Source organism: Nicotiana tabacum, chromosome 6, assembly GCF_000715075.1.
Source record: "Nicotiana tabacum cultivar K326 chromosome 6, ASM71507v2, whole genome shotgun sequence".
Classification (NCBI taxonomy): domain Eukaryota; kingdom Viridiplantae; phylum Streptophyta; class Magnoliopsida; order Solanales; family Solanaceae; genus Nicotiana; species Nicotiana tabacum.
Genome location: NC_134085.1, coordinates 60,946,547 through 60,960,278, shown reverse-complemented (window position 1 = coordinate 60,960,278; position 13,732 = coordinate 60,946,547).

Below are 13,732 nucleotides of genomic sequence, written 5' to 3'. Positions count from 1 at the left end.
AAATTTTTCCAAACTTCCACTAAAATCACTGAGCCAAAACAACATTTACAAAAACTCTTTGTAAACCTAAGGATTAACTCTAATCCCATTGTAGCACACAGCCTCAACTGTTGCGACAACTTCAAGTTAACTCTTAACTTGAACACTCTAGGTACCTAATATAATTGCTTCTATGAAAGCTGAAAGGTACAATGTAAAATCACATACTACAATTGAACTAGAATAAAAGACAGACACATGAAACTCTTTATGGAGTTGGTTCTTCAATCTGGTTCATGCAGCTTTAGGTTTGCACACTTGAATCACACACAAACTGCTTGCAAAAAGCCTTGCTAATTTGCTCTCAATTCACGTTTAACTTCTGTGTTTTTGTGCAACCCTTGTAATGTGAGAACATCCTGCAATTTGTAGAGTTAGTAGATGAAGAAATAACTAGAGTTCTGATGCAACTCTTCCTTGGTGGAAGAGTTCTAGTTGATTTCAACTTCTAACTCCTTCCCTATCTTGGATAGTGTTCTCTTTGATTAAGGAGTCCTTCTCCTTATCAATTATGCAACCTTTTCGATCAGGAGATATTAAATACACCAAGTTAAGCTTATCTCCTTTATGTGCATCCCACATGCTCGAATCTGCCCGTTTTTGTGAACCTGAGGGATGGACCTGGAGGATGGACCTGGTTCATGTCTGAGTTCCTTTGTCAATCTTCAAAACAAACCTTTACTTGGGCCAAAAAATTCCCCCTTTTTGATGATGACAAACTCTATGCTTTTTCATAAGCTTAGGCCCTGTTTCAACTCAGCTCAACATCAACACAATGTTAGAAACATTTTTCTTTTCTATCACTTATCATCAAGGACCAGGTACATTAGGTTATAAACATAACTATTCAAAGTATAAAGCACAACGTTTTCCCCCTTTTGGCATCATCGAAAAGTTGCATAAAAATGTGAGATAACCAGATTTTAAAACTTACTCATGGCCACTGGGGCTACGTCAAATGCAATCATGGATTAATCATCATAGATCAAGCTAGGAATTTCAACCATCAAAGAAATATAAACAAACAGTTAGTGCACAAATAGTGAATTTCATTGATGACTGATAAGATTCTACCACAAAGCATAAGAAGAAATAAGAATACTGAAAACATGAGCAAAAGAAACAAAAAGTCCCGAACTGGGTCACTGATTTATCTACATTAGGCTAGGAGGCTTAAGGCTGGGAAGAACTAGGTGCTTGATTTTTGACTTGGAGGAGTTTCAGCATACCTTGAAGAATGCCATCATTCTTCTCTTTTTCTCTTGCCAGCTCAATTCTGAGAGCATCTCTCTTAGTTTCCACCTCAACCAACCTCTTCTTCGGCCTTTCAATCTCAGCATCCTTAGCCCCACTTTCTTGTACCAAGGCTCTGACCTTGCTATTCACTGGTACCTTTTTGGATGAACTAGGTGTCGCGCCCCCTTTTTCCTTCGCGGAATCGGGTTTATGATATTTTGGTTGAGACAACTCTTTCCTTTTAGGACAGGGGGTTTGCATTTTTGAAGAGTCACCACCTAACGATTTAAGGTGCGTTAGGACACCTATAGGGTTCATTCATAATTACGTTTGGTAACTAGGGACAGGGTAAGGGCTTGAAATTATCCTAAGGGGAAGGTGTTAGGCACCCCTCAAGATCCACTAGTGTGGTTCCCGGCTAAATAATTTTTGTGAATTTGTACAATTAGTAGATAGACAAGTAGGGCTCAAATAATAGGGGATTTAAGTTTAAATACACAGGTGTAAGAAAACAACTAATGAAAAAAAGCGAGATTTTTGAAAAGAATTACAATCTAAGCATATTCATGAATGTAAAGGGGTGTCCTAGGTTTTTTTATAATATGGATCACATCAATGCAATACCCGGTATGACACTCCTCAAAGAGGGGCTACACGTGGTATTAACGCACCGATCATCATATCCATATCTACCCTTTCCCGCCCCGTGAAGGTAATTAAAGCGAGGGTTGGTCTCGACCCCTATTGCATGCTGTTACCCGTCCCTTCCTATCAGTCCCGGAGGAATTTAGGACTCCTATTCTATAAAAGGAGGTTCTAGGCAGACCCTTAAGTTTAAAGGCAAAATACTAAGGCGACAAATAAGAACACATATGACTGCATTTAGGGGGAAACCACAGGAAATAAATAGAAGGCTCAGATATACCTCCACAAGTAATGCACATAAACAGCATGATTCATACACAATTAAGGTCTAAATTCAGATCCTATGCATGGTATCTAAGTGATAACAACAGAATCAAATTTATTACATGACTCAGAAAAGAAGTCCGAATCAGGCTTGCCTACTGATTTTAATACATTGACAGTTAAACACTAATCACAAAGACGGTTCTGGTTTTATTTAAAGTTGATTGCCTAAGGCCTGCCTAGGCGCGAAATACAAATGACTACAAGGCAGGTTTTAAAGCGGACTCTTGAATCCTTATAGGCATGATATCTAATGACAAATCAAGGCAATTTTTGAAAGAACTTGTTTTAGAGAACATAAACCATTAATTAAACTAGTTTCGAAACGAACTAAAACGCTGAGTGGGTTGATTTATTTAAATTAAACTAGTTGAGATCTATAGGCAACATTTATGACATCCACTTGTTTAACACTGATTTCAGAGACTTTGCAGGCATGATGACCAATGAAAGAAAACATGTAACACTTGTTATAACAGAAGCTGGATTAAATTATATCCTGTAGGTATGGCATCTATTTGTGAAACTGATTTTGAGACCTATTAAACATGATTTCTAACATGGTAAGGCAAGTATAATAAAATCCTATTAAACATGATCTCTAACATGGTGGGGCAAACATAGTAAAACCCTATAGGCATGATTTCTAATATGGTGTGGCAAATATAGTAAAATGTAAAGTCCTATAGGCATGGTTTCTACCCACCTTACCCCACAAACATGTAGATACCCGCCCTTTTCACTAGTTACCCCAATATTCGTTTACAAATTATTACAGACCATGTGAATGAATCACATGAAAAAAGTAAAAATTACACTATAGAGAGCCTGAAACAGGCCCAGACTTTTTAACGCCTGATTAGGACTTTCTCCCGGAGTTATGTGATAAACCACCTAAAGTGCCAAGATTGTTCCATAGCCTTTTTCATGTCTGGGTATGTCAGAGTTCTGTAAGGACCTCAAGGGATCCCGAGAAGTGCTCACACCCAGATTGCATAACCAATACAGAGTAAGTGCAGTATGGAAAGGCCATCTTTTATGTGTCCAAGTTTAGAGGGAGCTCAAGGGTCCCATGGCAAGGCTCACACAAAAGGGGCAGAACCTAGTGGTCTAAGAGTATATGTGAGAGTGCTTGACATAGATTTAAAAAGGTTGAATTGGAAAGCAGTTTTGAAACAACATGTTTGAAATAAGTTTGCAAAAACAACAGAAGAGTTGCTTAGGAAAAAACAGTTTTGAAAGGAGAAGGGAATAGGAGCAACAACAACTTGGAACAAGCCAGCACACACAGAACAAACTCAAAGAATAGTATCATTCATAAGCAGGGAAGTAAGGGGTTGGGGACATAGAGAGCCCAAATCAGAAACACATAAACATGGATGAGAAGAGAAGCATATAGACTAGTAAGTACAAAGAACAAGTAGCAATTGATTGGCCTCCAGAATACAAAACTACTACTTCAAGTGTCAACAAGGGAATCATGCTCGAAATTAGAATAGTAATAAGATATAGGGACAGGGTATGAGAGTAGTCATGTTGAGGAAATGGGTTTATTACTCATAATTAGTCATGCCACTTAGTGTTAATCAAATACATTAGGAGTCTATGATACTAACATGGCATACTAGTTGAAGGAAATAAACAAGAACTCAAGTAGACATGCTGATTACACTTGAACAAGAGAGGGCAAAACTTAAGCATGCTGAATAAAGCAGTAGATAAGAAGGGCACTTAAACACATAAGCCATTAAGTCAGTGCAGAAGGAGACATGGATTAACAGACATGGAGCACATAGAGTTGAGTTTTAAAATTGAACTAGGAACATACCAGTCAAGGAATCAAAGTGCAGAAAAGTAAAGCAAGTAGAGTTCCACAGTCTAGCCTTGGCTTTCAGCCTAGACAGCAGTTAGCACAAGTAGCAGAGAAAGAAGAGAGAGTTTGAGTGTGTGTGTGTATTCTGAACTGTGTTCTGTGTTAAGACTGTAGAAGAGAGTCATTTATAGAGTAGTTTGAAAACTGGTTAAAATAAGGCAGGAATCAGTTCTTCAGTAATTATAGAACTCAATATCAATTAAGAACGAAAATCAGCCAAGTACCCCTTAATTAAAGAAGTAATTTACCAACGATAGAAAGCAGGTAACAGATAAGGAATGAATTCAAGTAACATAAGTACAAAATATGTAAATTAGGGCTAGATACATAAGGGTCTAATTAATTAAATAACAGTAGAAATCAATTAATTATATAGTCAATCGCATAATAAGGTAAGAAATAATTTTAAGGGATAGGAAAAATAGCCAGAAATCTGCATAAGAGCATCAACACTGTAAATCAAGGATTTCAAGAGTCGAAAAAATTGTATTAATATTAAGGAAAATAGTATAGACTTCCATGAATAACCCAATGAACGGAGTACAAACAGGGAGAACCAAATCAGAAACCTTAAAAAGGTATCACTAGGATGAAAGTCATAGAAATACTCTAACTAATCACAACATATCCATTAGAATCGCACATACAAACAAATCGACTGAACGAACAATAAAGACGAACTCAGAATCACAAACTAAAGCCACACAAATTAGGGGGTTTCAACGTAATGAATCAGATAAAGGAAAAACTTATAATAAGCCATTTAAATGTAGTAAAAAAAATCATATGATAATACTGAAAATCAGAGGAGAAGTCATTTTTAAAAAAGGTTAAGAAACCCTAGTTTTGAAGACAAAGGGTTACTTTAGAAAAAAATCGGAAAAACCTTCGAGGAAAACAACAAGAGCTCATAATATACCCAGATCTAAGATAGATCTAAAAGAAGTCAGAGGATCTTAAGAGTTAGGGTTTCAGAGAACCCAGAGTAGATGAGAAAACCTTAGAACGTTACCGGTTTTAACCGTAAAGTCATGGATCTTACTCGAACAACCATGGATGGCCGGAAAATGGCATGAAAGACCATGGATAGGAGTTAAACTTCTCCAGGTCCACCCAAGGACCTCAGGGTAGTGTCAAACTAGAGTGGGGGTGAAGCAGAGGCCAGGAGATGATGAGAGACCATGGTTTCCGGCGAGGGAGGTGACCGGAGAAGGTAGACAAGGTCCATCGGAGATGAGTGTCCGTTGAGTGAATGAGAGAATGAGGGTTTTGGGAGGGGGAGGCTAGTCTTAGGTTAATTATGGTAAGAGTGAATCCGGGCCGTTGATTAAAATTGATCAACGGCCAAGATTAACTCAGGTCTTGGCCGGGTGGACTTAGGGATTGGGTTAGGTGATTTTAACGGATTGGGCCTGGGGTTTGGGTTAGTTTAATTTGGCCATAATTGAAAGCCAATTTGGTTATAATTTAAATAGCCAGTTTTTCCCTATTTAATTTATAAAAAAAATAGTAGATAATTTTTGAAAAATAATTTAAAACACATAATTAGTAATTTAAAAAATACAGGATCCAATTTTATGCATATAAAGCATAATTAAATCTTTAAAAGGGCTAATATAGTAATTATGTACAATTTAGCTTTAAAAACACTAAATGTAATTATAAAAATGAATAAAAATTATCCTAGCCATATTTTGGCATAAATATAGAAATTAAATAGATGAATTATCAAAACAATAATTTTGGAAATAATTATTGGGGATTTTATGGATAAAAAGGGAGAAAATAAATCAATTTAAAAACCTTAAAATTATGAAAAAATAATAAAAACCTTGGACATGCTTATATATGCATATATATGCTATTTTGAAGGTATTTTGCATATTGAAAAATATATAGGGAAAAATTAGGTATCAATAGCTGCCCCTCTTTACCCGGGAAGAATGAAAGAGTTTTCGGGTAAAGAAATGATGGTAATTTTGACCGAACGAAACAGTTTGAAGAGGTTAGGCCACACCCTGGCTTCTAAGCTGCCTACATATCCCTGATTTTGTAGGAATCAGGCCGTATGTAGTTCAGGATCCACCGGTTAAGTATACCGATGAGGCCATTTCAAAAACGGACGCAACACCTTAGGCTGGGTGAGTGAAAGGTTTACGGGAATGGTTAGGTTTGATATGGCTGAGGGAACTGGAGCGGGATCGCTCCTGCTGGGATAGCCGTTGCTCTCCGGTTTACCTACAAATAGAAACAATACAAGCGTGCAGTGTGCATAAATTTAAACATGATACAAATTCCCGTTAGACCATGAATGTTGTCTTTGGACGGTTAGGAATGGCGTCCTCAGACCATGATGTCCTGGGCTATGAAGCGTATAGTAAAGGATTCGCAGGCCATGAAATGATGTTCTCAGGCTATGAGGATGGTGCCTCCGAACCATGACGCCTTTGAATAATGATATGTAAAAGATTGAAAGAGATCCTCAGGCCATGACATGGTGTTCTCGGGCTATGAAGATGGTGCCTCCGAATGATGACGCCCTTGGATGAGTTGGCGATATTTCAGCCCATGAAGGATGCAGTAGTATGATGCGGACAAGGCAGAGCTTATTCTTGCGAATTGAAGGGTAGAGCTTAGCCTGTAAGAGAAGTGAGATAAATAGTGCTTGGGATAACGCATAGTTTCGAAAAAATTGGGAGGCAGAGCTTAGCCTCGGAAGGCATAATGATAGTCTTATGCAAAGATGCGAATGTAGATGGAGGTAGAACTTAACCTCGGAAGGCAGAATAGTAGCCTTATGCAAGTTAGAGGGCAGAATGGTAGCCTTATGCAATGAAGATGCAAATGGAGTCAGCGTTTAGTCTCGGAAGGCAAAATGGAAGCCTTATGCAAGTTGGAAGGCAGAATGGTAGCCTTATGCAATGCAGATGCAAATGGAGACAATGTTTAGTCTCGGAAGATAGAATGGTAGCCTTATGCAAGTTGGAAGACAGAATGGTAGCCTTATGCAATGCAGATGCAAATGGAGACATCGTTTAGTATTGAAAGGTAGAATGGTAGCCTTATGCAAGTTAGAAGGCAGAATGGTAGCCTTATGCAATGCAGATGCAAATAGAGACAAAGTTTAGTCTCGGAAGGTAGAATGGTAGCCATATGCAATGCAGATGGAGACAACGTTTAGTCTCGAAAGGCAGAATGGTATCCTTATGCAAGAAATAAAATAACAGATGATAGTAGAGTTCTCTTAGCTAATAGCAGATTGCGGCGTTGTGATTACTGGGAGTATTGTGACATACGGGACATCATTGGTGTGTGCTGATAGCAAATGTTGGCAAGTGCAACGGTTCGGAGAGTCGTATTCTTGAACAATGTTTGTTCCATGGGTGTACAATATGTTTAATGATTTCACAATCCTAGTGCCTACATCCAAAGAAAAATCGTGAGTTTTGTAAGGGGGAAGGTTAGGTCGTATCCCTGCTGGTTTTGCTTGACTCGTTCGGTTTTGATCTGGTGATACCGTCTGTATTATTGGGGTAGCGTTGCTAAACAAAGCAGTTTCAATAATAATCATGCATTATTTTGTAAAAGTATGACATAAATGTATAATTAAAAATAGCTTTTAGATGAACCGACGACTGTGACGTAGCTCGAGACATTACAACCTCTCTCACTACGGAATTGTGAGGATCCTCCTGAAATTCTGCCCTAGTTTGATGTGTTGACGTTTCTGACTACTGCTCGTGTGGTGATTGGCTGAAATTACTTCGAAATTTTGAGGGTCCTCCTCAAAATTCTGCCCCAATTGCCAATTGCGGGGGGAAATGAAATTTTTATTGAATTGTGACCGAACCCATAGGGCTGCCTACGTATCCCCTCTTAAACGGGAATCAGGTCAGGTGTAGTTCAATTTACATCATATAAGGAAAGCATGAACATTACATATAGTAACATTTGACTGCATCTGAATTGATCCGCTTTGGCCAGACTTCCCCGTCCATTTCTGCAAGTATGAGGGCCTTCCTGTCAAAACCCGGTGAACCATGTATGGACCCTGCCAGTTGGGAGAGAACTTCTCTTTGACTTCATCTTGATGCGGAAAAATCTTCTTCAACACTAGTTTCCCTAGTGTGAACTGTCTTGGCTTGACTCTTTTGTTGAAGGCTCTGGACATTCTGTTCTGATAGAGTTGACCATGGCAGACTGCATTCATTCTCTTTCCATCTGTAAGGGCTAGCTGCTCATAACGACTTTTCACCCACTCTGTGTCGTCGATCTCAACTTCTTGTATGATCCTTAGGGAAAGAATTTCTACCTTAGCGGGAATGACAACCTCTGTACCGTAAACCAGCATATAGGGGGTTGCTCCGGTTGATGTGCGGACTATGGTGCGATACCCCAGTAGAGAAAATGATAACTTCTCGTGCCACTGTTTATGCTTCTCTATCATATTCCTCAATATCTTCTTGATATTCTTGTTGGTGGCTTCTACATCTCCATTCATCTGAGGTCTGTAGGATGTGGAATTCTTGTGTTCTTGAAAGTTTTGCACATAGCTTCTATCAAGTCGCTGTTGAGGTTGGAGCCATTATAAGTAATGATTGACTCTGAAATCCCGAATCGACAAACAATGCGGTCGCGGACAAAGTCTGCCACGACTTTCTTCGTCACTGCTTTGTAAGATGCTGCTTCAACCTATTTGGTGAAATAGTCGATGGCTACTATGATAAACCTGTGTCCGTTGGAAGTAGCAGGCTCGATTGGTCCAATAACGTCCATCCCCCAAGCGGCGAACGACCATGGTGAGTTTGTTGTGTTAATCTTGCTTGGAGGTACCTTTATTATGTTTGCATATATCTGACAGCAGTGGCATTTCCAGACATACTGGATGCAGTCCATTTCCATAGTCATCCAAACGTAACCAACCAAATTATCTTCTTAGCTAAGACAAAACCGTTCATATATGGGTCGCAGGTCCCATCATGAATTTCCTCTAGTAGTCTGGATGCTTCCTTTGCGTCGACACATCTTAATAATCCTAAATTGGGAGTCCTCCTATACAGGATTCCTCTGCTGTGAAAGAAGTTGTTGGACAATCTCCGAAGTGTGCGTTTTTGAGTAGGATTAACAAGCTCCGGGTACTCTCCTTTTGCCAAATATCCCTTGATATCATGAAACCAAGGCTTTCCGTCTGCTTCTTCTTCAACATGGGCACAATAAGCTGGTTGATTCTGGATTTTCACCGGAATGGGATCAATGAAATTCTTGTCGGGGTGCTGTATCATAAATGATAAGGTAGCCAATGCATTAGTGAACTCATTCTGGATTCTGGGAACATACTGGAATTCTGTCTTCGTGAACCTCTTTCTCAATTCCTGTAAATGATGTAGATACAAGAGTATCTTGGAGTTCTTGGTCGTCCATTCTCCTCGTACCTGATGTATAAGCAAGTCTGAATGTCCAATCACTAGCAGCTCTTGAACGTTCATGTCAATGGCCATTTTGAGTCCTAAGATGCAGGCTTCATACTCGGCCATATTGTTGATACAGGGGAACCTGAGTTTGGAAGACACCGAATAATGCTGACCGGTTTATGATATTAGGACTGCTCCTATGCCAACTCCTTTGAAGTTTGCCGCTCCATCGAAGAACATTCTCCAACCGTCATAGGATTCCGCAATGTCTTCTGCTATGAATGATACTTTTTCATTGGGAAAATACATTTTCAAGGGTTCGTATCCTCCATCCACGGGGTTTTCAGCAAGGTGGTCTGCCAGTGCCTGTCCCTTGACCGCTTTCTAAGTTACGTAAACAATGTCGAACTCACTCAACAGGATTTGCCACTTGGCTAGCTTGCTGGTGGGCATGGGCTTCTGAAAGATGTACTTCAAGGGATCCATCCTCGATATGAGATATATAGTATAGGTGCAGAAGTAAAGTCTCAGCTTCTGAGCTACCCAAGTCAAAGAACAACATGTGCATTCCAATAGAAAATACCGGGCCTCGTACAGAGTAAACTTTTTACTGAGATAATAAATGGACTGCTCCTTCCTCCCTGTTTCATCGTGCTGCCCCAGAACGCAGCCGAAAGCTCCATCAACACTTCAAGGTAGAGTAATAAAGGTCTACCTAGCTCGGGCGGGACTAAGACTGGTGACGTTGACAAGTACTCTTTGATTTTGTCGAAGGCCTTTTGGCAGTCATCGGTCCATTTGGTGGCTGCGTCCTTCTTCAACATCTTAAAGATTGACTCACAGATAACTGTAGACTGTGGTATGAATCGGCTAATGTAGTTAAGCCTTCCCAAGAAACTCATCACATCCTTCTTGTTCTTTGGCGGTGGCAGTTCTTGAATGGCTTTGACTTTCGATGGATCCAGTTCTATTCCTCGGCGACTCACAATAAACCCAAGCAATTTCCCAGTAGGAACCCTAAATACGCATTTTGCGGGGTTTAGTTTCAGGTTGTATCTCTGCAGTCTATTGAAGAACTTCCTCAGATCTTCTATGTGGTCAGTGGCCTTCTTGGATTTGATAATAACATCATCCACTTATGCCTCTATCTCCTTGTGTATCATATCATGGAAAATGGTAGTCATGGCCCTCATATAGGTGGCCCATGTATTCTTCAGGCCGAATGGCATCATCTTGTAATAGTACACTCCCCACGACATAATGAAAGTCATTTTCTCAGCATCTTCCTCATCCATCCAGATCTGGTGATAACCAGCGAAGCAATCTACGAATGACTGTAGCTCATGCTTGGCGCAATTGTCAATTAGGATGTGTATATTTGGCAAAGGGAAGTCGTCTTTCGGACTGGCTCGGTTGAGATCCCGGTAGTTGACACAGACTCTGACTTTCCCATCTTTCTTTGGCACTGGTACAATGCTGGTTAACCATGTCGGGTATTCTACTACCCTGAGAACCTTAGCATTGATCTGCTTGGTGACTTCTTCCCTGATTTTCAAACTCATATCAGGCTGGAATTTTCTGAGCTTTTGCTTTATCGGTGGACACATTGGATCGGTTGGCAGTTTGTGAGCCACAATAGCCGTACTCAGACCAGTCATGTCATCATACGACCAGGCAAATATGTCCTCATACTCCTTTAGAAATTTTGTATATTCTTTCTTCTCTGAGGGCGATAGGTGAATGCTGATTCGCGTTTCCTTTATATTTTTTACATATCCCAGGTTGACAATCTCGGTCTCGTCCAGGTTGGACTTAGGCCTGTTCTCAAAGTTTTCAAACTTCTTTGACAATCTCGTCAGGTATGTCATCTTCCTCTGAATCAATGTCCGTTTGTTGCGTTGTCTCATTGCATGTCACAGTCATTGGTTCATTGAGACAAGTAATAGTAATACTGTATTGGTAAAGCAAGGAGAGAAACGATAGCAATATTAATTCATAAGAAAAATCAAAAATGCTTTTGATAAATTGAATAACTGTTTTGAACATTGAAGATATTATTGCGGGAATTGAAAAATGCGAAAAGAAAATCATTTAGTAAATAAATCAGTGAATAATGCTTTTGTGTTAGCCTTGCTACCTCGAGGATCGTCGGGCTTTGGTTGTCCTGATGGTCCAATTCTTGAGATGTGCCCCTCTGCTCACAGCCTGTATGGAAGGGCCTTCCTCCCCCCTCCTCAAAAATAACACAACAGTCCATATCACTGTCCTCTAGAAACAAGTTCTTTACTGCTGCAAGTGCTTCTTCTTCTTCTTCATCTGACCCATAAATAATGTCGGCCTGTTGGAAGGTCTATTCTAGATGTGGTATTGGCTGCTCTAGTGGATAGTAAGGACCGTGCCGTGGTGGCGATCAATTATTGAATTCTTCCCAGGTGTATATCCTAAACCGAAGGTAGTGCCACGTTTCTTGAGTTTTATGGGTTTAGAGATTCCTTGGAGGTTCTTGTCGAGCTCTTTGCTGGATTCGTACCTACTCCAACTCAGTAAACTCTCAATTTTTCTATCCCACCATTTGTCTTTGTCGATAGCATTGACCCGTTCAATATGGTGGTAAGTTTCTCCACCCAGCTTCCTTCTTCCCTCGATCGCCGGAATGGTCTGGCGACTGTATATAGGGTTGCTACCGTCGCCGTGAATGATCACTTCCGGGTGATTCTATTCGAACTTTAATGCCTGATGCAACACTGATGCTACGACCCTAGCAGCATGAATCCATGGCCGTCCCAGTAGCAAGTTGTAAGATGCTGGTACATCTATCACCTGGAAATCGACTTCGAACTAGGTTGGTCCCATCTACAGGTATAGACTAATCTCCCCAATGGTGGACCTCTGAGAACCATCGAAGGCTTTCACATTGATTGCTCCATCATTTATATCATGCAACCCTTTACCCAACTTCTTGAGTGTTACCAATGGATAAATGTTAAGACTGGAACCTCCATCGATCAGGATTCTGGTGATGAAATAATCTTTGCATTGCACGGTGATGTGTAGTGCTTTGTTGTGCCCCAACCCTTTAGGTGGCAGCTCGTCCTCATAAAAGGTGATTTTATGGCTTTCCAGCACTTGTCCTACCATATTAGCCACTTCCCCGCTAGTGATGTTACTTGGTACGTACACTTTATTTAGCACCTTTAACAAAGCATACTTGTGAGTGTCAAATTTTGCAGCAAAGAGAGAATGGATATTTGTGCTGACGTCTTGTTTAACTGGTTGATGATCGAATATTCCTTAGTCGGTATTTTCCTCCAAAGGTCGTCCGGAACTATCTCAATGAGAGGCAGCCGATTGGAGGCCTGCTTGCTTGATTCAGCCAGATGTTCAGGGGTATAGACTCTACCAATTCTTGTCATACCCTGTGCTGCGACAGTTTCTTCAATGCTTACCTTGCCTTTCCTTCTCGCCTCGGCTGTATAGTCCCAGAGTACAATATTTGTATAAAAGGGTAGCATGGTTGACATCACCACTAGGATCGGCACGGCTATCCTCACTTCGAATGGAACATGTGCCTTGGGTGGCAAGACTGCAACCTCGAATGATGTAGGTGCATTTGCCGGAGACACGAATTCAACCTCAATTGGTGCCGGTGTCTTTGCAGATGGCGCTGCTTCAAACTCAAGAGGTATAGACATATTCACCTCAGTGTCCTCAGACGGTTGAATCTGGACTATGATTGGATTGAGAGTAATTGTTGGTTTCTTCGGGTCATCACCTTCTGCGATCAACCTAGTTGATCCCTCAGGGTCCCAATCATCTTCTATTTCAATCATGTGGATATATCCACCCTTATGGTCTGGCAGAGGGTTGTTACAGACATTTGGAGCGGGTTCTTTTGCCACAATGATCTTGTTATCAATCAAAGACTGTATCTTGTCTTTCAAGGAGTGACATTCATCAATGGTGTGCCCTTTCATGCCGGAGTGGTATGCACAGAACTTGTTTGGGTTAACCCACTGAGAAGGGTTCTCAGGGGTTGTAGCAGGTATGGGGGTGACACAACCAACAACTTTGAGTCTCTTATATAGCTAGTCGATGGGTTCAACGATGGCTGTATATTGTTTTGGAGGTCTGCGATCAAAATTAGGTCGGGGTCTAGGGAAATTTTGGCGTGCAGGGGGTGATTGATAGTGGGACGGTTGAGCAT